Source organism: Cupressus sempervirens, chromosome 3 (genome assembly GCF_028749045.1).
Source record: "Cupressus sempervirens isolate cs-2001-9-10 chromosome 3, ASM2874904v1, whole genome shotgun sequence".
In the NCBI taxonomy this organism is placed as follows: Eukaryota; Viridiplantae; Streptophyta; class Pinopsida; order Cupressales; family Cupressaceae; genus Cupressus; species Cupressus sempervirens.
The window spans coordinates 601,227,354-601,252,693 of NC_143120.1; the positions used below are offsets into that span (position 1 = coordinate 601,227,354).

General features: G+C 33.9%; 1 pseudogene; it reads left to right on the top strand.

Annotated features, from left to right (window-relative positions):
• Window positions 1-628: 628 nt before the first annotated feature.
• Window positions 629-16,853, top strand: LOC149568107 (uncharacterized; annotated as a pseudogene).
• Window positions 16,854-25,340: the final 8,487 nt, after the last annotated feature.

Here is a 25,340-nt window from a genome sequence, read left to right on the forward strand (position 1 = left end):
TTCAAACTAGTTTCCTAACGAGGTTGAGTGATTTATTGAAGTTGCTTTGACATTGATGTTCTGCGGAATAGTGCCAAGTCACTTGGATGTTTGAATTGATCTCTCTGTTGAAGCATAATTTCTTAAGGACTTGTTTTTGAAGGGTGTAGATGACTCATACTTTTTAGTTCATTATGACGTATGTCAATGGACGAAGTGCTAAGTTTTTGTCAACTCTTTTCAGATGTTTTAGCTTTTCTCCCTAACTGTAGCATGAAGTTAGATAAATTACATGTGCTTGCAGTACTAGATATTGATGTTGTTGGCACATTTATAATGAGTCAAGAAGCATTGAAGTATTTGAGGGAAGGTGGAATTGGAAAGCCTCCTTCAAAGGCTGGTGTTATTTTAAACTTAAGTTCTACAATACAATACCTCAGCTTTCTGGTATCAAATTCATGTCTCTGCTGCAAAGGTTCATTTTTAATCATTATATTCTTCTTGGATTAAGATTTGAATTAACTATCTAATAAATTTAAATGTTTCAGCATAAACATGAGAGTCATTTTACTTACATAATAATTTAAACAAGTTATCTAGCAAAGTTTTGTTTTGTTTACATGCAACTGTTGATAGTCTTACAAGATCTATGGCTTTAGAGTGGGGGACAGATTATGGAATACGTGTAAATGGTATTGCATCTGGTCCAATTGAAGGTATTCCTAGTCATGTTGTAAATGACTCGGGGAGCCGGCCTGGCGATCTAACATGGTGAGTGGGCTTAAAGTGGCAACTTGGTGGGGCAAGTTGGCGAGCTGACTTAGCGAGGCCACTTAGAGATGCAACATAGCGAGCTGACTTGGTGAGAAAGCTCGATGAGCAGACCTAAAGATTGACCTTGATGAGGCACTTTGGTGGGGTATCTTGATGACCGAACTCAAAGAGTCAACTTGGCAAGCATACTTGAACAGTCGACTTGGTGGGGCAAGTTGGCAAGCCGACTTAGCGAGTCCACTTGGTGAGGCGAGAGGTGAGTCAACTTGGTGTGGTGAATTGGTGAGCTGACTTGGTGAGCGGACTTAAAGACTAACCTTGATGAGGTGCTTTGGTGGGGTGACTTGATGAGCGAACTTAAAGAGTCAACTTTGTGAGCGTACTCAAACAATCAACTTGGTGACATGACTTGGTGGGCTAGCTTGGTGAGCCGACCTGGCATGCGTACTTGAACAGTAGACTTGGTGAGTTGACTGAAAGAGTCAACTCATTGAGGTGACTGGGTGGGAGTGACTTGGCGAGCTGACTTGGAGAGTTGACCTAGGGGATGGGCTTGGTGAGAAAACTTAAAGAGTCGACTTGGTGAGTGCACTTGAATTGTCAGCTTGGCAAGCAGACTTGGGGACTTGGTGGGACATGTGGGCGAGCCAACTTGGTGAGGCGACTTGGTGACATGAATTGGTGGGCTAGCTTGGTGAGCTGACCTTAAAAAGTCAACTTTGTGAGTGTACTCGAACAATCGACTTGGTGACATGACTTGGTGGGCTTGGCGAGCCGACCTGGCATGTGTACTTGAATAGTAGACTTGGTGAGCTGACTTAAAGAGTCAACTCATTGAGGTGACTTGGTGGGGGTGACTTGGTGGGCTGACCTGGAGAGTTGACCTAGGGGGTGAACTTGGTGAACGAACTTAAAGAGTTGACTTGGTGAGCGTACTTGAATTGTCAGCTTGGTGAGCGTACTTGAATTGTCAGCTTGGCGAGCTGACTATGGGAGTCGGCCTGGCAAGCTGATATGGCGAGTCGACTTAAAGTGGTGACTTGGTGGTGCAAGTTGGTGAGCTGACTTATCGAGGCCACTTGGTGAGGTGACTTTGCAAAGCGACTTGGTGAGCTGACCTACTAAGTGTACTTAAAGACTGACCTTGATGAGGCGCTTTGGTTGGGTGACTTGATGAGAAAACTTAAAGTGTCAACTTGGCGTGCCGACCAAGTGAGTTTACATGGTGAGCGAGCTTAGAGAAGAAACTCTATTGGGCAAATTTGTAAGCACACTAAGTGAGCCCACTTGCTGGGGCAAGGTGGTAAAACCACTGGGTGAGTCGACTTCGTGAGCTAACTTAATGAGTCAACTTGTTGAGGTGACTGGGTGGGGGTGACTTGGTGAGCTGACCTGGAGAGTTGGCCTAAGGGGTGGACTTGGTGAGCGAACTTAGAGAGTCAACTTGGTGAGCGTACTTCAATTGTCATCTTGGCGAGCTGACTTGGGGAGTTGGCCTGGCGATCTAACATGGTGAGTGGGCTTAAAGTGGCAACTTGGTGGGGCAAGTTAGCAAGCCGACTTAGCGAGGCCACTTAGAGACGTGACATGGCGAGTTGACTTGGTGAGAAAGCTCAATGAGCAGACCTAAAGACTGACCTTGATGAGGCACTTTGGTGGGGTGACTTGATGACCAAACTCAAAGAGTCAACTTAGTGAGCATACTTGCACTAGTGCATTTGGGTTCATTTTTTGACCTTCATTGATCAAATTTTTGACCCAATTTTTGACCAAATTTGACAAAAAAAATTTGGTCAAAATTTTGACCAACTCACTGATACATGATTTGTCTCAATCATATAATTAATTATATATTTTTCATATTAGTTACTGTCAGTGTTTTTCAGGCATTCTATAAAACAGTTCACATGCCTTGCGTATGATATGACATCTTGCATGCATCATGCACTCTCTTTCATCTGGCTAATGATGGATTACGTAGAGTGATCTGAAACCATGATGCTAAAAAACACACAATCAAATCCAAAATGAACTTTCACTACAAATGGATTGTGGAAATCTAATATTGGTAAAATTGCATGCATGTCTACTAGGACAACCACAACTTAAACATATATTTGTCCTGGTAGACATGCATGCAAAATTAACAATATCAGATTTCCACAATCCATTTGTAATGCAAGTTCATTTTGGATTTGATTGTGTGTGTTTTTTAGCATCATGGTTTCAGATCACTCTCCGTAATCCATCATCAACCGGATGAGAGAGTGCAGGATGCATGCAAAATCTCATATCATACACAAGGCATGTGACTGTTTTATAGAATGCCTGAAAAAAAATTTACACCTACCTGTTGGTAGAAATTTCTACCTTCATTGGTCGAAATTTCTACCTTCATTGGTCAAAATTTTTGACCTTCATTGGTCGAAATTTCTACCTTCATTGGTCAAAATTTTTTACCTTCATTGTTCAAAATTTCTACCTTCATTGGTCAAAATTTTTGACCTTCATTGGTCGAAATTTCTACCTTTATTGGTTGAAATTTCCACCTTTATTGGTCAAAATTTTTTTCTTCATTGGTCAAAATTTCTACCTTTATTGGTCGAAATTTTGACCAATTCCTAGCAGAACTTGCACCATGGCTATGGAGGTTTTTCGACCAACGTATTGGTCGAAATTTTGATCGAAAAAATTTTGACCAATGGGTTGGTCGAATTTGGTCGAAGTTTGGTAAAAAATTGGGTCAAAATTTTGACCAATAATGGTCTCAAATGGTCTCAAATGTACTAGTGATGGTTTATATTATGGTCTTAGGGTTAATGTTAGGGTTACCTGGTTTAGTATTACTTAGATTAAGTTTGGGGACCATTATTACCTAGTTTAATCATGGTAAATTTTCATTAAGTTAGGGTTAGGGAAATACTTAGGGCTAGGGTTAAAGGAGTGTGTGTTCAGAATGGTGTTCTATGTTGAGTAAGCTATTATGGTTAGAGTTAAGATTAGTGTTATAAAATTGTGCAACTTATATAGTCAGATAATTAGTGTTTAATATCAGTTTGAGATTTATGTTAATTTTAGGGTTAGGGTTAGGGTTAATATCAGTGTGACACATGGAGTCAATATTAGGGTTAGGATTAAAGTTAAAACATTACATAGGGTTATAGTTAGGTTTAGAGTTATAAAATTAGTTGGGTTTACGTTAATATTAGTGTGACACATGGAGTTAATTTTAGGGTTAGGGTTAAAGTTAAAACATTACATAGGGTTATAGTTAGGTTTAGAGTTATAAAATTAGTAGTAGTATACATATTGTTCTTGAACTACACATGCCTCATAGCACACATAAATTAATTTGATTAGGGTTGGCATTCATTTGTTTAATGTAATATCATGATTATGGTTTATATTATGGTTCTAGGGTTAATTTTAGGGTTACCTGGTTTAGTATTACTTAGATTGAGTTTAGGAGAACATTATTACTTGGTTTAGTCATGGTAAATTTTCATTAAGTTAGGGTTAGGAAAATCTTTAGGGCCAAGGTTAAAGGAGTGTGTGTTCAGAATAGTATTCTATGTTGAGTAAGCTATTATGGTTAGAGTTAAAGGGTTAGTGTTATAAAATTGCGTAACTTATATAGTCAGATCATTAGTGTTTAATATCAGTGTGAGACTTATGTTTCTATTATGGGTAGAATTATGATTAGGTTTAGGATTTAGATTAAATGTCTTGAGAGTAAATTAATATAAGCAGCCCATTGTACCTAGTTTAGTAATACCAAGGATTAAAAGGTAAATATGTTATGAAACTATAGAACTACATGGTTAGACTTAGAGTTAGGATTGTGGTTATGGTTTCTAGAGCTATATCGTTAGAATCATGATCAATGTTAGGGAAAGTTAATATAATGTTTAGGGATCTCTAGGATTAAATATTTAGGGTTAATATACAAATCTAGATTAAAAATTTTAGTAAGGTGAATATTTAAAAACACACACACACACATACATTATATATATATATATATATATATATATGAACTAAAATTTTAATATATTACAAGTTCATGTGTGTACATTGAGAATTTAAATGTATGTGTGTGCATATCCACAATATGTATGTATACATGTACATGTATATATATGCTTATATATGTACATATACATGTATATATGCAATACATGAATATATATATATATATACATGTACATTCAATATGTATATATAACATGTATGTACATATATGCATATATGCATGTATGCACACATGGTATATATATACATGATATATATGCATATATACAAGATATATATATATATATATATATATATATATATATATATATATATATATATATATATATATATATATATATATATATATATATATATATATATATATATATATATATATATATATATATATATATATATATATATATATATATATATATATATATATATATATATATATATATATATTCATGTATTGCATATATACATGTACATTCAATATGTATATATAACATGTATGTACATATATGCATATATGCATGTATGCACACATGGTATATATATACATGATATATATGCATATATACAAGATCTATATGCATATATGTACATACATGATATATATACATACATACAAAAAACATATATAAAAAGAAATTAAAAATGTATAAAATAAAACTAAAACCGTATAAAATAGATAAAACAAGGAAAAAATATACCCTTTTCAAATTTTGGTGATTTTGGATGCCTATACTCTTCCTTGCACTTCCAATCGAAGCTATTCACCACAATCGAAAATGACTTGTGGGGTCATGCAAGTCATTTTCAACATTCCCTTTTTTTTATTAGTTTTGATCGAAACTCATCAATATAGTTTTGATCGAAACTAAGGAGCTTGAGAATGAGGTTAACAAACCCTAGTCAGGCTTTATACTTCTGATTGAAACTACATAGAAAGTTTTGATCGAAACTTTCTATGTAGTTTCGATCAAAACTTTCTATGTAGTTTCGATTGCAACTACGTCGCACATAAAGTTTCAATAGAAACTTTGAATTTTATTAGTTTCAATAGAAACTAATATGTTTCTATTGAAACTAAAAAAAGGAAATTTCATGGTCACACAATTTTGGAGGATTTTCTTCCTCCAAAAAAGTGTAACCCACTATTGTGGGTTCACCCTAGCACTATTTTGTGAGAGGCAGTTAATGAGGTCCTCTTATGTAGTAGTTAAATGATGTAATTGTATGCGCATAGGGTTTATACAAGGTGGTGGTTGTTGAACAAGAACATTGAGTGGAGGGTTTTGTGGTTGTGTCACTATGGGTGGAGGGTTTTGTGGTTGTGTCACAATGGGTGGAGTGTTTTGTGGTTGTGTCATGACAGGTGGAGGGTTTGATTGTGTAGGAGGCATTCTTTCTTCTCTCCCTTATTTTCTTGGATTCCTTGATGCATCTATATTTTTAAAAAAATTAGAACAATTAAAAAAATTATAAATTATAAAACCAAATTATAAAATTTGATAAAGAGAAATACACAAATGATGAATAGAATGAAGAATTACCTTGTTTACGAGGTGCCATGGATGGAGATGCAATCAAAATTCATTTTTATGCTAAACCTGGTTAGGTTTTGGTGCTCTCCTCTGCAATTCATGCTACTATTGTCATTTCAGAGTATAAATATTCCCTCAAACATGGACAACAATCACAATAGATACTTTACAAAATCTGATCAAGTTATTAACTTAGATAATTCAAAAAACCCAACTGGGTTTTACAAAACCTGTTCAGGTTTTCAAAAGTACAATGGCCAAGCTTGGTATCCAATCTTGGTGGACATTTCACTTTTAAATAACCGGGTCAGGTTTTCAAAAATGCGATCGGGTTATTGAAAATTTTACTTTTTTAGGGGGTGTCCACTTTTTTGTATACCATCTTGGTGCACTTACCCACTTACCCACACACACACACACACACACACACACACACACACACACCTTAATACTTTTTTAACTCCTTTATACATACATACATACAAATATATAAGTATGAATTTAGTGATCAAAATATGGCCCAAGCAATGCATTTTTATCATAGTGGCCTAAATTAGTTGAGATGTTAATGACTTATGTATATTTTTAAAAGATGGAGGAGCCATGTGCCCCTGTGTTTGCTAATCCATCTACCTCTTTGCTACCTTCCCGATATATGTAATTATATTTTATGGTTTTGAAATAATAGAGGAGATTAAGAGGGCTTTCTAATCTAGAAAAATTAATAGCCAATTAAGACTTGAATGAGTCCTTACAACATTAATCTTATTTGTTATACTCTAGTCTTATTTGTCTACCTTGGCTATCATAAGTAAGTGTAATTTTACTTCTAAATAATTTTGAAATGGATGGTAAATCTATTTGGGTTTGTTATTTGAATTTTAGTTTTTTATTTAAATTTTTTATTATTTCTATTTAGATAGATTTGTTAGAAAAAAACAAGGGAAAGGAGAATACATTAATTTTGGAAATCAATCTCTTTGGAAATATAGAATTATGAAGTTCATTGTTAATGTGGAAATAGTTTGTGTTGTCCTAGATGAGATTTCTCGAGAGACACAAACTATTGTAATGTACATGTTCATAGAGATAAACTTGTTTTGAGGTCTTAATGTATCTTTTATATACTGGAAAAATACATTATTAGAGATATTTATTTGAATAACTTATAGGTTTAAAAGCTTTTTGGTTTTCAATATTTCTCAAAATTATAATTATTTGAAGTACATATGTATCCAAAAATAAAATAAAATAGATTTTAGAAGTCATGAAAACAGTTTTTTTCCGCTTCCTAATGTTATACATTGTAGGAAAGAGGGCCTAGTACATGCCCACCTTTACTATGCACTTCTCAAAATTCTATGTTATAGCAATTTACTTTTCAATTCTCTTAATTTAAAACTAAATTTTAAATTCAAATGCTCAAAATGATACCACATCAACTTGCATTTTTGTGAAGATGTCCAAAATAGTATAAGCACACGAAATCTATAGTATACAATATATAGAATGAAATTAAATCGATCATGTTGTAACAAGAGAGTTGGTGCCTATTGTGTTCTAAAGTTCTTATGATGTTGAAACAAATTTTAATCCAACTTATAGTATTTGAATTTGGAAAGAGCCATTTTTTTTCCATTATGATGCTTATCCTGTGAATATATGTTAGAACTATATACTAGAATAAGTACATCGAGTAAATTGAGGTGTAATTCTAACCCTGAACCAATCAACTTCAAACACCAATCTTAAGCTAATCTTTATCTCAACTTTACAATGACAAATAATAAATATAATTTAATTTCAGTAAATAGCATTTATCAATGACATCAAATTAAAGATAACAAGTCAAATTATTTAAAAACAACAAATTTTCAATTTCCAATCAATTTGCATGGCATATAATTTTTAAACCATATAAATTTTAATACCTATAATTTTATTTTAAAAATATGTATTTAAATGCATCCACTTAACTGTCAGAATTGAAAATCTACTAACTATATACAATATACTCCATCACTAAATTAAACCACACTTAACTCACCAAAACTTTCTCTCGAGGTGGAAGGACATTTTGACAGTCCCTTTCCATTTAGCAACAAGCACAAATTATTACCTTGTATCTTTACAATGCTTTACTTCATCCATCGATGCTGTTTTAAAAATTGCTTGAAAGAAATGTGGTCTAGTGTACTGCAATGACCGCTAACTGTGACTCACATTTTCTAGCATATGTTTATGTAATCATTGCTCCCTTTTTTTTCAAAGTATAAATGCTATTTATATAAATAATTTTTAACCTATATATACCACCATAAAATTGAAAACATGATAAAGATTGATTTTTTTATAAGTTGTAGACTCATTCACATCAATTATTGCATGTGTGTAGGTAGGAATTTTCTTTGCGTGTGAAAATTTAGATTTGAAAGGTAGTATAAAGATTAGTTTGGGATGGTTATAGTCAAAAGTTTCATTTTTCCAAGTCTTACAGGACATTGTTATCCTTCGAAATTTTCCTCTAGGTGTATAGAGATTAGATTTGTATGATAATGCAGGACACTGATTGAGATTAAATTCCAATTGCATATTTAGAAGGACATTAAATAAAGATTATATTTGAATGGTTATGGAAGAAACTAACAAAGATAAAATTTCAATGGTGGTTGCACAAGGACGATGTTGTCTAGGGGGCAACATATATGCACCATTATTCAATGGAAGTCATAAAAGACTTCCACTATTTAACACTTGGGAGGGGTGCATATGTGTTACCCCATATCCACTGGCCAAGAGGACATCCACGGTATGATTTAATGTGCAAGACAAATGTTTCACTTTCTGAAGTCTTATAAGAACTTTTCCAAGTCTTGCAAGACTTGCTATCATCTGGACTTTTCTTTTAGGTATGAAAAATTAGATTTGAATAGTATAAAAGTTCAATCAGATATTGACAGAGATTAAATTTGAATGGTTATGCAGGAAATTGATAGATAAATTTGGATGGTATATGCAGTCCAGTACATTGAAAGACTAATTTTAATGTATAGTACAATTTTTTTTTATTGTTGAACATGCTCACTGCTTTCCCTAATCTATTTATTCCTTCATTATTTCATTGCATGAATTCCACACTTTTTCAAACAATGTAATATTTTGCTATGGATGAAATTTTTGCTATGAGAAAAATCATAATGATGCGGCTATCCTACTTTCGACAAAAATAAAATGGTTATAACTAATGCCAAATCATTGCACTATTTTTGTTATAGGTTAAATCGTTGCACCTACTTTAAATTACTTTTGTAATGGGCGAAATCATTGCACTTCTTAGAAGTGCAAGTGCTAGTAGTAACCATTTGGTTCTTGGAAGATGACAGGAATTGGCTTTTTCAAAATCTAGATTTGCAATTTTTTGTGTTTGTTTCAAAATTGGAAAAATGGAATTGGCATACCAGACTTCCAATTTTGCCTCAAAAGCAGGTTTTCCAACTTCCTACTAGCAAGTAGGAATTGAAAATCAAAATCTGGTTATGTTTTTTAAGGAGTGTAAAACCAATTGATTGGACTACTTTTTGAAATTTTCCTTCAACTCCAAGCTTATGCATAAAAATGTGTCTTCACACGCATCTTCCGAGTGAAACAAATAGTTCAAGCAAGACCCCAACAATTAGAATTAGGATTTGTAAAACCTTGATTTGGCTAAACCAAAGTTTGTAGAAATCCGTACGAACCAAACGAGTAAAAAAGAGATGCAATCATAAAAGTGAAAACATGATGGTGGTCATTTTTTGACTTTCTTTTGAAATCACCCATCCGACAAGTCAATTAAATTTATTGTCACAGTAAACCGTCATTTTACTCCCTTTTGAAAAGTTATGACTTAACATATCTTCTACAAAATTTGTCGCAAAGTTGTGACTTCCTTCTCTGCATCCCTAGGAAAGTCTTATAAGACTTGTTATGGTCTGAAATTTTCCTTGCCGTGTGAGAATTAGATTCGAAGAGTGTAAAAATATTAAAGAAGGTAGTGAGAGAGATTAGATTGTTGGTAGGAAAGTTTCGCTTCACCAAGTCTTACAAGACTAATTTTATTTCTAGAATTTTCCTTTACTCATGAGAAATTATCTTTGAATCATATAAAATGGAAGAAGACGTTGACAGAAATTAGATTGCACAACATTGGTGGACAGTTTGGCTTTCGCAAGTGGTGTAGGAGCACCTAAAGTACAAGAACATGAGAAAGTCAAGATTCCTTATTTAAGGTATTTAAATCCATTTGAGTCATTTATATTGTATTTGGGTCAAATTGTAAAGGGTATGAAGCCATTTTTGTCAAAAATGTAAAAGTCTCATAAAAAGTTGTAAAATGCAATAGTGAGAAAGTTGCTAGTAATACAAAAATGATGTAAAAAGGTATATGGTTGGTCTTGGGGGTAGTTAGGAAGGTTTATAATGATAAAATGGATATAAATACCATTGTATGGTCAAATCAAATCAATTTTTGAGATGAGGAAATACTTTGATACATTTTTTGTGCATTCCATTATTGTTCTTTTGATTGGTGTTTTAGTTTTAGTGTTGTTTCCAGGCCTTGTATAGCCATGTACATCCTGGAAACCATATAACATAGTAATTGATAGATATATTGATGAATCCTCCTTCTCATTATTTTGTTTTGGTTCAATTTTATAAAAAATGAATAAATTATGATCATTTTGGTGAAAATAAGTATTTGCAAATTTGAGATTCTTTGAATACAGTTATATTGCAGCATGTGGTATAGACACATTTTGGAAACTCAAGACCTCTAATAATATTAATTGGAAATATATATGAACTATATTTCATTTCCAATTGGTTTGAATCATTTTCATTTAGATTTGTGAAAGTTCTGAAGATTTGAGTGAAAACTGGTTTTTAAATGCCTTCAATGGTGTTGCAAACAAATATTTGATCTTATACAATGATTTATAAATGGAAAAAATAAATGGCTTATATATTTGGAAACTAGACTCACAATTGGATACTTTGGAATTGGTTTGGTGTTATTTGAGTTTTTTTTGTGAAATATATTTGATGCCCTAGATAGGGTTAGATGTTTTACTTCTAGTTTATGATAGAGAAAATAGCTCTTGATACAAAGACCATAACTTTTAATTGGTTTATTGGATGAGTGTCATCTTTGAATATGTTTTATTATTTCTAATTTGGAACAACTCCTCTAAAGGGTTTGACAAGAAAACTTCAGGAATGAAAGTTATAAATAATGTAATTAGACATGGCAATCTGATTGTGTGAATGAAGATGTTGTCTTTATTGGTGTATAATATCAAGGTTCTTTGTTGTAATCTTTGAGATACTCTTGGTTCCTTGAGGGTGTACCAGCCTATTGTGAATCCCTTGAGTTGAACTAAGATTCCTTGAAGATAAATATAGAGGGCTCTACATTAGATTGTTATCAGAGCTTGAAGATCTTGAGTGTGTGGCTAGAGCACCAAGGGAGGCAATCCACACCAGGACATTAGAGATTTGGTATTTGTTTTGTTGATGAGTTTTGGTTGCAAGATTATTATCCATCAAAGATGTAGTAATAAAGTATGTGTGTGGAAGACCTAAGAAGGGGTCTTAATATTGTCTCCATCAAGATGAAGCTAGGTAGAAGGTGTAAAGAGAGAAACCACTAAGAGAGGGTGGCAGTGCATCTTCTAGGGTCTTGGATGGGTAAGATGGAAATAGGTTGGTAGTTGTGTAGCAATAAGAGGAATGGTGGATTTATAGAACCTTTTTATTAAAACCATTGATGCTCCACTGGTAGGAGTATTTTAGATAGTGATTTTGAGGATAGTCATGTGCCCTTGAAGGGTAAGTTGATGAGAGAAAAGGCACGAAGAGGCAAAGGTGAAGGTCAAGATTTTTGGTCTAATTTTTTTCTTGCAAGTTATTGGTTCCATGTTCCCAAGAGACTTGGAAACTTTTCGAGGTTGGGAGTATGGTGCAGGAGCACCTAAAATACAAGAACATGAGAAAGTTAAGATTCCTTATTTGAGATATTTAAATCCATTTGAGTCATTTATATTATATTTGGGTCAAGTTGTAAAGAGTATGAAGCCATTTTTGTCAAAAATGTAAAAGTCGCATAAAAAGTTGTAAAATGCAACAGTGAGAAAGTTGCTAATAATACAAAAATGATGTAAAAAGGTATATGGTTGGTCTTGGGGGTAGTTAAGAAGGTTTATAACTATCAAATGGATATAAATACCATTGTATGGTTGAACTAAATCAATTTTTGAGAAGAGAAAATACTTTGATACATTTTTGGTGCATTCCATTCTTGTTCTTTTGATTGATGTTTTAGTTTTACTGTTGTTTCCAGGCCTTGTACGACCATGTACATCCTGGAAACCATGTAACATAGTAATAGATAGATATATTGATGAATCCTCCTTCTCATGCTTTTGGTTTTGTTCAATTTTATAAAGAATGAATAAGTTATGATCATTTTGGTGAAAATGGGTATTTGTAGATTTGAGATTCCCCGAATACAGTTATATTGTAGCATGTGGTACAGACACATTTTGGAAACTCAAGACCTCTAATAATATTCATTGGAAAGATATGTGAACTATCCTTCATTTTCAATTGGTTTGAATCATTTTCATTTAGATTTGTGAAAGTTATGAAGATTTGAGTGAAAACTGGTTTTTAATTGCCTTCAATGGTGTTGCAAACAAAGATTTGATCTTATACAATGATTTATGAATGAGAAAAACAAATGGCTTATATATTTGGAAACTAGATTCACAAGTGAATACTATGGAATTGGATTGGTGTTATTTTAATTTTTTTTGTGAAATATATTTGATGCCCTAGATAGGGTTAGATGTTTTACTTATAGTTTATGACAGAGAAAATAGCTCTTGATACAAAGACTATAACTTGTAATTGGTTTATTGGATGGTATCATCTTTGAATATGTTTTATTATTCCTAATTTGGAACAATTCCTTCAAAGGGTTTTGCAAGAAAACTTTAGGAATGAAAGTTATAAATAATGTAATCAGACATAGAAATCTGATTGTGTGAATGAAGATGTTGTCTTTATTGGTGTATACTATCAGGGTTCTTTGTTGTAATCTTTGAGATGTTCTTGGTTCCTTGAGGGTGTACCAGCCTATTGTGAATCCCTTGAGTTGAACTAAGATTCCTTGAAGGTAAATACAGAGGGCTCTGCATCAGCAAGTCTTGCAAGTCTTGTTACGGTCTAAAATTATTTTTTACAAGTGAGAAAGTTTAAAAAGACATCAGAGATTATATTTGAATTGTTATGCAGGATGTTGATTGAAGCAAATTGATGGAATTTAGCAGTTTGACATAATGTGCAGTACAAAAACTTGGTTTGCTAAAAAAACTCACTACTTTCCCACATCTATTTATTCCTCCACCATTTCAATCTTATTCTCATCAGTTGCCCTCGTTGTTGCCCCTGCCTCATTGTTGCTTGCTCTACCATGGCTGCTCTTTTCTCATTACTTTATCCAATGATTTCTATTTTCTTAATCTCTTCTCTTCCTCATTCTCTAAGAAATCTCTCTCTTCAACAAAGAAATTCTGTTGTGATTCAAAGCTGGTGTTTCTCCCCTGCCTGATTGGACTCCCCTTCACCTTGTCTGCAATTGGACTGGCATCTCCTGCCACTCCTCTTCTTCTCACTATGTCCACTCCATCCACTTGACCCAAATGAATTTACATGGCACCATCTCTCCTACCCTCGGTAATCTCTCCTCTCTTTGCTCCCTCAACCTCTCACAAAACCATCTCATAGGCACCATTCCTCCCCAACTCGGCCAATTGCCACATCTATAGATACTCTAGTTGGAAAAAAATCAATTACGAGGAACCATTCCACCCACTCTCTCGGCTTGCCACAATCTCTATTTTCTGGCACTCTCCCACAACCAACTCCATGGCAGCATTCTACCTAATCTCATTCTTCTCACAAGTTTGAAGTACCTCTACCTAGGCGTTAACAATCTCATGGGTACCATTCGATTCTCTTTCAAAAATCTCTCCACCCTAGTGAAATTGGAATTGGCCAAAAATGAGTTATCGGGCAACATCCCTCCTGAATTGGGCATGCTAACTGTACTAGAATATCTCAGCATATGGGAAAATCAGCTGAGCGGAAACATACCAAACTCCTTGGGAAATTGTTCTTGTCTCCAAAGACTTTACTTGGAATACAACCATCTCGGTGGAACGATTCCAGTGGAGCTGGGTAAGTTGAGCCTTCTAACCTGGCTCTACCTACACACCAATCAACTTGTCAGTGATAGTAGTAACACATTGGCCTTTCTTAGTGCTCTCACAAATTGCTCCCACTTGCAAAAACTAGCAATTGGAACTAATCATTTCATTGGTGTATTGCCCCCATCCATAGGGGAACTGTCTTCCAATCTCTATTACTTGAGTTTATCAAACAACATGATAAGTGGTAATATACCCCAATAAATGGCCAATCTGACAAACTTAACTTTCTTAGATCTAGGCATTAATCATTTTAGTAGCACTATTCCATCTAGAATTGAAAGGTTTCATTAGTTGGAACAGTTGTACTTGGATGGGAATCAATTAGAGGGAAGCATTCCTAGCGAGATTGGCCAAATGCAACATGTGGGGCTCTTAAATCTTTTCCACAACCAGTTATCTAGAAAAATACCAAATTCTCTTTGTAACTTCCAGTAGCTAAGACATCTTTATCTAAACTGTAACAATCTATCAGGGGGAATCCCTATTAGTTTGGAGGGATATCAGAAGTTAGAGGCCCTTGACTTATCTAACAATAAACTAGGGGAAGAATACCGAGGGAAGTCATTGCTAGCCTTAAAAACCTACAATTCTACCTTGATCTTTCACAGAATTCTCTGCAAGGGTCATTGCCACAGGAAATAAGTAGCATTGTAATGGCTCAAGCCATAGATATATCTGGGAATCAACTCACTGGGCTCATTCTAGTTTCACTTGGAGACTCCACAGCATTAGAGTACCTCAATTTGTCCCACAACTCCTTTGTAGGTCCAATACCACATTCACTCTTCAAATTATGATATCTCCAAGAGATAGATCTATCTTTCAATAATTTGTTAGGGATGATTCCAAAAGTGGGCTTGTTTCCAAATAGAATTGTTGTAGCATTGCTTATGGGAAACCCAAGCCCGTGTGGCCCCAAAAATTATTCATTGCCTACATGCCCAACTCACACACACCAAAAACATTCCCTGCTTAAGAAAATAGTGACATCAATTTTGGATCCATTGGATTTATATTATGCTTCTTCATTCTAGCAATGCAATGGAAACATAAATTTGTTGGGCAGCTAGTCCTTCCCTCAAGCTTCAGCTTTGAGCGTATCGCAACCCAAAATTCTCTTATCAAGATCTTGTCATTTCAACATCTGGATTTGATGAGTCCACCTTACTTGGAGTGGGTAATTTTGGATCTGTCTTCAAAGGTATATTGAGCAATGGTAAGATCGTTGCCATCAAGACTCTTAATTTTCAAAATGAGGAAGCTGTAAAGAGTTTTAAGAGAGAGTGTGAATTGTTAGGGAGGATTTGGCATCGTAATCTCATCACCATCATAAGTGCATTTTTCTACCCTGACTTAAAAGGTTTTGTTCTTCAATTTGCACCTAATGGGAGTCTGGAAAAGCATTTGCACCTTGATAGGGATGATCAAGGTTCTTGTAAATTGGGATTGAGAGAGTGCTTGAACATTGTTATAGATGTAGCCCATGCAATGGAATATTTACATCATGACTATCCTCTATAAATTGTGCATTGTGATTTAAAACCCAACAATGTGCTCTTAGATGCCACCATGACAGCCCTTGTGATTTGATTTTGGTATAGCCTGTTTAGCTACTACCAATTCTGTAGATTCACTGAGTACAACAACATTTGGACTCAAATGATCCATCGGCTATATTGCTCCAGGTAACATTTTTTTGAGTTATCTGTACATTAGCATCATCATTTACATTATTATCATTTTATGAATTTAATAAATAAAATGAATCGCAGAGTATGGATTGGGTGGGAATGTTTCTACAAAAGGAGATGTATATAGTTTTGGAATTATGATATTAAAGATGGTTACAAGGAGAAGACCAAGTGATGACATGTTTGTGGGAGACATAAACCTACAAAAGTGGGTGAGGTTGGCTTGTCCAGAGAGATTGGTAGATATTGTTGACAATGAAGTGCTGAAAGATGTGAATGAAACTGTGGAAGACAATAGATGTCTGCTTTCTTTTATTCAAGTTGGTTTGCTTTGCAGTGCTGAAACACCAAGAGACAGACCTTCGATGAGAGGTGTGGCAAATGGTTTGGAGAGGCTGAGGACATCTTTGACGGGAGGAGGGGAAACTGCTTCCAATCTAACAGCTCCCATATCAGAACTCCTGGAGGGTACCGACTGCGCAGGAGCAGCGGCGCATGTGACAGTCAAAGTGGTTCATTTTAGATGTTCATAACTTCCAAGCTAGTTTTACTACTTCATGTTTGATAGTTTCGTCTTCCACCACAAGCTATAGTATTGTTTCCTGTCAAATCCATTTCTTAAGCTGTAATTCTACAAGCTTGTATGTCGATCCAATTCATGTGTTTTCTTTGAAGTAGTTTGGGAAATTATGATGTTGTCAACCAGTACCTCTCACGACTTATATTCATGTTTTTTTATGGATGTAGCTACTATTTCTTATGGAACTGTTTCATATTACTGTTGTGATACTTTTCCAATTGTTAATGAATTGTTACCTATTTCAGCTTCTTGTCTCAACTACTCATTTCATGTATCTCAGTCTCAACTACTCATTTTTATATATCATTTTTTTCAACTACTTAATGAACGGCCTCTTTTAGCTATCAGCTATTTGCATTGTCTGCACACTTGTCCCAGATTCAAATTGGGGCGCAGGGATTCAAATTGTCTGTTATTAGAAATGCATACTTTGACAGAGAAATTTCCCATTTTACGATTGCAAAATGTCTTCGCAAGTGGTACTTACCCTGGCTTGGCATGATTCCATGACATTCTGCAATGATGATTTCCCTTTCATTGGGATGAATAGTGTTGAAGAAATCTCAATGTGTATTTTTTTGGAAACCATACATGCAATTTTGTAATGCAAGGAGCTCTGATGTCGCAATGTAATTCAACAAGTTTTCTCATTCTGTTGATAATCAGCTTGACTAATGAGAGTTTATGGCTGGGATTATGAGTATTTTATCGTCTTTTGATTTATTAACTAGGGCTATGAGCTCAATCCTTTTGGAAGATCTGCCAAAGATTTGACTAGGTGTTTCCATGAAATTGCCCAAACCATTAAAGTGATGCAGCTGGCTTCTTTTCCTGTGCAGATAAATGTTTCAAAATCTAATTTGTGAAAACATTAGTTACCATGTTTAGAAAAGTCTCTGCATTTATTAGGGTTTCAATTAAATGGGTTGTAGACAAATGAACAGAGCAAAGCAAAAGTCCTTGTCAATAAAGCCCTTGATAAGCCCTGCATCTATTATATTCTTTGGTTTCAAAATCATGCAACACTTTTGATTTTATTTTCCTGAAATCCCTCAGTATTTTTATGGCTCACTAAATACCGCTACTCACTTCGCTTCCCAGTTATATCCACGTCTGTACTCTCTTTGTTGATTTTGGCTGTCCCTTGCATCAGCTTTCAAAATACCATATAGTCCCTTTTGGCACTTGGATAATTTCTAAATACCAATTTCCTTTCTTCCATTCCCCAACACAAAACAACTATTTACTATCCTTCAAAACATCGAAAATGTCGTTGTTCCAGTGTCTGCCGATAATGCCCGGTTTAACTTGCTAAATTCAATTTAATGAAATTTGTTCTGCTATTGGTTTGATGATAAATCCAATTTAATGAAATTTGTTCTGCTATTGGTTTGATGATTCAATTAACTGACTCTGATCCAACCATTATCCAAAAGTATTCTGTTTCATTTTAATCATTCTGAATGATGGAACAAAATACTTTGTGCGAGCTGCTTTACTGTCAAAATATTTGGGGTTTTTTGTTTTTGTGACTTTTGTTCTGTTTTTTGAATGTTCAACTGAATCCTTTGTGACACCTAAGTTTGTGTTTCTCCCAGATATTGTTCTGTTTAATATGGTTGAGTAGAGGCTCGCTTTATTAATTCTCAGATACAAGAACTCTTATTTCCATCTCATTTTCCTTTGGACTGTAACTGGAAAAGCTTGACATCTCATAAGGAATTCACACAGCATGGACAGAGAAATTCCTAGGCCATGTTGTCGGGAAATATATCGTCGCCGGTAAACTGTGACAGAATTTTTTTGACAATCTTCATTATCGAGAAATATTCACAGGAGTAAAATGTGCTTTGCCATCGCCAGACCGTCTTGAAGATACTCTGAAGCTAAGTATTCGTGAGTTCCAAGTTTAACGAATGGTTAGGGAAGTAACCCCTGTGCCAGATTTAGAAAATTAAATTTAGAATCTTCGACAGATGAAACTAAAATTGAAATCCAAGCTTTTTACACCTAGAGAAAAAATAAATTGAAGGGGAGTTCAACGCACGAACAAAACTTAGAATCAAAATTGTTTTCACCTACGCACGAAACAAAACTATATTGGCTGTTCAATCTCGTAAATCACAAAGAAGGCCAGTGAACTATTTGAAATAGAAATATAAACATAAAGAAAGAATGAGAGGAGATATGAAGAATGAGAGAAAATATGAAGAGAAAGTTAGAAGAAATAGGAAAATATGTAATATGCAAATAACACTAATTTCTGTAAATAAGTCATAATATCAAAGTACGATAGATACATACAAACATTACATATATATATTTATCACATTTTGAATTTTAATCATAATAACAATTTTCAAATCAGTTTCTTCGGTATCAAGAACACATTGATTGTCAAAAAACCACAAGCAACATATTGATCCTCATATGACCAATGATTATCACAAGATACTCTTGAGGAATGAACATATTGTTGAGCTAAAATAAAAGATACAGAATTTAAAGTAAAACTGAAAACTAAAACAAAGTTAAAAGATGCAAGAACAGACGTAAAAATTATAGTGGTTCATCTAGCTAGTTTGGACTACATCCACTCTTCAAGCAGGGGAATTTCTCTTATTAGATAAATCACACATTACAATGAACAACAACAATCAACTGCTATGCATATTCTTTTCAGTCTTTCAAAGGAAGATGAAAAGGCATGGAAGACAAAGAGATGACAATGATTGGACTTCACCGTCAGACAATCAAAGCTATTACAAAATTTTCTTCTAGAACCGTTACAATCTCCCACTTGAAGGCCAATCAATGTTGCACAAAGATATCCCCTACTTGGAATGCTTATGGCTATGTTGTGACAATGCTGAGAAAAGCTCTACAAAATTTGAACTTCTTTTGAGGTGCAACCTTTGTAAACACATTAGCTGGATTAACCTTTTTATCAATTTTCTCTAACTATAGTCTTCCTACTTCAAGAGCATGATAGATGAAGTGAAATCTGGTTTCTATGTGCTTCATGCGACTGTGGAAAGCTGAATTTTTAGCCACATGAATGGCACTCTCGCTATCAAAAAATAGAGTAAAGTTGGATTGTTGAAATCCCAACTCTCCAAGCAATCATTGTAGTCATATGAGCTCTTTGGCCCCCTCAATAATTGCAATATATTTGGCCTCAGTAGAGTAAAGAGAAACAACTTGTTTCTTATGAGAAACCCAGCTAATCGCTGCCCCAAAAAAAGTAAAAAACATAGCCTATTGTAGACCTCCTTTTATCTAAATCTTCAGCCATGTTAGAATCAACATATCCGCAAATATAAGGAGTCTTGTTATTAAAACATAAAACATGAGAGGAAGTGCCTCTCAAATACCGAAAAATCCATTGAACTGCTTGCCAATGAGTTTTACCTAGATTACTCATAAAGCCACTTACTACTCCCATTGCATGAGAAAGATCTAGACGCGTGCTAACCATTGCATATATTAAGCTCCCACCTGCTGAAAAATAAGGAATACCATCCATCTCAGATTTTTCTTTCGGAGTAGGACACATCTTTGAACACAATTGAAAATGATCAGCCAACGGAGTGGCAACAGATTTAGCATTTGGCATATTAAACTTCTCTAAAACTTTATGAATATACTTTTCTTGAGATAATCTAATTTCTCTTTTATGTCTACATGGATTATGTCCATCCCAAGAATCCTCTTCACTACCCCAAAATCTTTTGGCAAAACAAAGAGCCAAATGCATCTTCAACTCATGAATGACTCTCATGCTATTGCCAGCAGTCAACATATCATCAACATATAGTATTAAAATCACAAACTCACTAGTAGGCAGCTACTTGTAATTAAACACATGGGTCTGATTCGTAGCATGTGAATCCTTCTTGTGTCACGAAGTTATCAAATTTTAAATATGATTGACGTGGAGCTTGCTTTAGCCCATATAGACTCCTCTTTAGTCTACAATATAGATGCTCTGACCCTTATTTAACGAATCCTTCTGGCTGCTCCATGTATAATTCCTCTTCAATACCCCCATGTAGAAATGTTATTTTTACATCAAGTTGCTCTAATTCAAGATCAGAAGCTATTGCTATGCCCAAAACCAAACGAATGGTTTGCATTTTAACCACTAGAGAGAAAATCTCATTAAAATCCACATCTTTTTATTGAGAAAATCCCTTCACTACCAAGCTAGCCTTGTACCTCTTCTATCCTCCATCTTCCTCTTTTATCTAGTAGACCCATTTTTTTAAAGAGCTTTACAATTTGGTGGAAGAGGAACCAAATCCCATGTTAGATTTTTATTTAAAGACTCCATTTCATCTTTCATGGGATCCATCCAATGGACTGAATTTATATTAGTAAATGCTTGCTTAAATGTTTGTGGCTCTACCTGATCAGAACATAAAGAAAATAATACTCATAGTCATCAAACTTACAAGGACGTTTACTTTCTTGAGTAGATTTCCTTGGCTGAGCATTCATGTCACTAGAATTAAATCTCTGCAGATTCTTTACATTCTCTAGATTTTTGACTGCACTAATGGCCTCTGTATTTTGAACAACAAACTCACTAATATCCTCTATATTTTCCTATTCATCAGTAGCATGTATTGTTGTTGTATCATCTTTATGGTGATCGAACCCTTGTTTATTTGTAATATGTTGGGCTGCACATTTAACAGGAGTGCGTACAAGTCCAAAATCCTGATTATCTTATTTGGTGGAGGATTGGGTATGAAAGGAAGGAACCGCGTGACATGTAAAGGAAGTTGGGAGTGAATGGCATGCTATCTCACTAGTAACTACAATAGGTGTATGAGAGAGACTTGGTTGTGTAGAGATTATAAAAGGTATGGGTTGGATATGTGTGAAAATCCCAACATTCTGTGAAGTCATGACTATAGCAATGGGATCAAATGTAACTCGAGACTTGTGAGTATGCTCACCATTATCAAATAAATCATATTTAAAATAATTTTCAAAAGTAGTGACTATTGAATGCAAACTTGAGAATGATTTCTGATTGAAAATAACATCGCGAAAACCATACCGATCTTCACCATGCGCCAAAAATACACACCTTTTGGAATTAAAATCCAATCATTCGCTGCTCTTTAGAAACATGAACATATGCATCACAACAAAACACTCTTAAATGAGAAAAGGAATTCCTTTTAGCAGTCCATCTCTTTTCTAGAATATCAAAATCAAGATATGATGAGAGGGCCCGATTAATTAAATAAATTGTTGTATTGCATGCCTCTACCGAAAATTCTTTCCCTAAACCAGCATTAGATAACATACATCGAGCCCTTTCCAAGATAGTTCAATTCAACCTCTCTGCTGCACCATTTTCTTGAGGTGTATAAGGGACTTTTTAAATCCTATGAATACCATGATTTGCACTAAAACTATCAAACTCCAAAGAGCAAAACTCACCAGCATTGTCTGTTAGTAGACATTTAATCTTTTTCCCAATCTAATTTTCCACCATAGCCTTAAAAATTTTAAACTTTGAAAATACTTTAGATTTCTTATTCAACATGTAAACCCAAACTTTTCGAGTGCAATCATCAAGAAATGTGGCAAAATAGTTAGCACCACCAAGAGAAGTTACCTCCATAGGATTGAAAATATCAGAATTCACAAGTTCTAATGGAGAAGATTTCTTCTCATGACCCATCCTTACAAAGCTAGTGCGATTTTGCTTGCCATAAAGACAATGCTCACACAACTTCAAATCAACACATTTAAGACCTAGAAGCTAGTCTCTTCGAAGCATGACTTCAATACCTGTTTTGTTTATATGATCGAGCCTCTTATGCCAAAGTTCAACATTACTATCTGCAACTGCCATCACTGCTCCCACTTTACTATTACACTCTAAAACATTTGAACATTTTCAAATTTATTTTCTTTAGCCAAAACTAACTAACCTTTGGACACCTTCCATGAATCAAGATCAAAGTTAACATTACAACCTTGTGTATACAACTAACTAACACAAATTAGAATACGCTTAAGTGTAGGAACATGCCTAACATCGTTTAAAATCCATTGACTATCATTTTCTAGTGACAATAAAATATCCCCTTTGCCGATAATCACATTCTTTGTTGTCCCCAAGAAAGACTTTACCGAACATACCTTCGTGGTAATTTTAGAATGCATTTTGACATGGAGGAGCATGAAAAGATGCATTGGAATCAAGAAACCACAAACTTGAATCCATATTACCAGCTGCAAGTACCAAAGCTCCATTAGTTGTAGCATTTATGCCATCCTGGATTACTTTGTTTTGAGCCTTCTTGTAATTCCAACACAGCTTCTTTGTTTGGCCTAGTTTACCACAAAACTAGCAAGTGCCATTTCTTCCTTGAGACTTTGAATGATGATTCGATTTGCCTCTTCCATTATTGTTATCATTATTATGTCTACCTCTTTCAGAAATTTGTCCCCTATTGCTTGTGCTCACAACTGTTAGAGCATAACCAAAAGAGGGTTCTTGATGCTTCCTTCACATGTCTTCACTAAGTAGTGTAGCTGCAACTTCATCAAATTTTAATTTGGTCTTGGCTACAACTGAAGTGCTCACAACCATTAATACACCCTCCCAGCTATTCATAAGTGAACATAATAATAAAACGGCCTTTATTTCATCATCTAAAGGTATACCAACTGAAATTAGTTGATTGACTAATGTATTAAACTCATTCAGATTATTCAAAATTACTCCCCCTTTTTTCATTTTTAGATTATATAACTTCTTCATTATAAAAACTTTATTCAAAGCCGAGTGTATCTCATATAATGAAGATAACTTTTCAACCAGCTCTATAGTTGTGATGTCTACTGAAACATTAAACATGTTGTTGGAGAGTGCTAAGAAAATTGTTGCTTGTGCTTTCAAATCCATTTTCTCCGACTCTTCATCTGGCATCTTTCCTTGGCCCTTTGTTTTACCAAGCAATGTAAGTTGCAAATCCTATTTGGTAAGCAAAGACTCTATTTGTACTTTCCATAGCTTGAAGTTTTTCCCATAAAACTTTTTGATTTTCCACTTATCCACCTCATCCATGGTGCCTGTAAATCTTTGTCAATTTCTAGAAAATCAAACAAGCTTAACCAACTCTGATACCAATTAGCTAAAATAAAAGATACATAATTTAAAGTAAAACTGAAAACTAAAACAAAGTTAAAATATGCAAGAACAAACACATAAATTATAATGGTTCATCCAACTAGTCTGGGCTACATCCACTTTTCAAGCTGAGGAATTTCTCTTCTTAGATAAATCACACATTACAATGAAAAACAACAAACAACTGTCATACATATTCTTTTCAGTCTTTCAAAGGAAGATGAAAAGACATGGAAGACAAAGAGACAACAATGATTGGACTTTGAAACACTATCAGACAATCAGAGTTATAATATTCTCTTTCAGAATCGTTACACATACAAGCATAGGCACTCAATTCTGAGAACAAGTTCGATAAAAGTGATCATGATGATAACATCTCACATTAGTATGTAAAAAATAAAATATATGGAACATCAAACAATTCAAGCCTATGGTATGTCTAGCCCTAAGCCAAACCTAGACTACCCATGTTTAAAAAAAACATGTACCAAACATCTGTCGTAAAAATCACTTTAGTTAGTAATTGTTCAAGATTTAAACATAACTAATAATATAAATTAATTCCATTTATTTAGATACTAATTCTAGATCAACATCAAGAATATATATACTAATACACACTAATATAAAATATCATTTATATAGAATAAATTAAAAAGACCAAGAATAAATTTAAAGATTTTTTATATTAAGTAAATTGAAAAATTATTTATATAAAATAGGATTAAAAAATAGATAAATTCATATATAAAATAATTTAGAAATCTATTTAGATAATATAATTTTAAAAATCATTCATATAAAATAAATCAAAAAAATATTTGTATAAAATTAATTAAAAACACACACATGTCTATATATTGAATTTAATAAAAAAATAAATTATTAGAAAAAAAATATTTATTTTATATTGAATATAAAATTGAAAAATGTTCCTCTGCCAAATGAGTCAAGAAGGGCAATTGAATTGATAAAAATAATTATATAAAATAACGCAAATCTCAAATTTGATAGTCGTACTATGTATTATCATTTACATTTTTCATTAATTTAATATTTTTGCACTAGAAAATTTTTTAAGTCACCAACTTTGTATATTTGAGAATGCATTTATGAGACATTGAAAATTTATTAGTTAAAGTATTAGAAAATGAATTTTCTTCTTACTAAAAATAGTGGGAACCAATCAGAAGATAAATAAAGGTTATTATTTCAAAATTTTAAATATATGAAATTAACACTCTATAATACACACTAATAAACTCTAAAAATACTTGA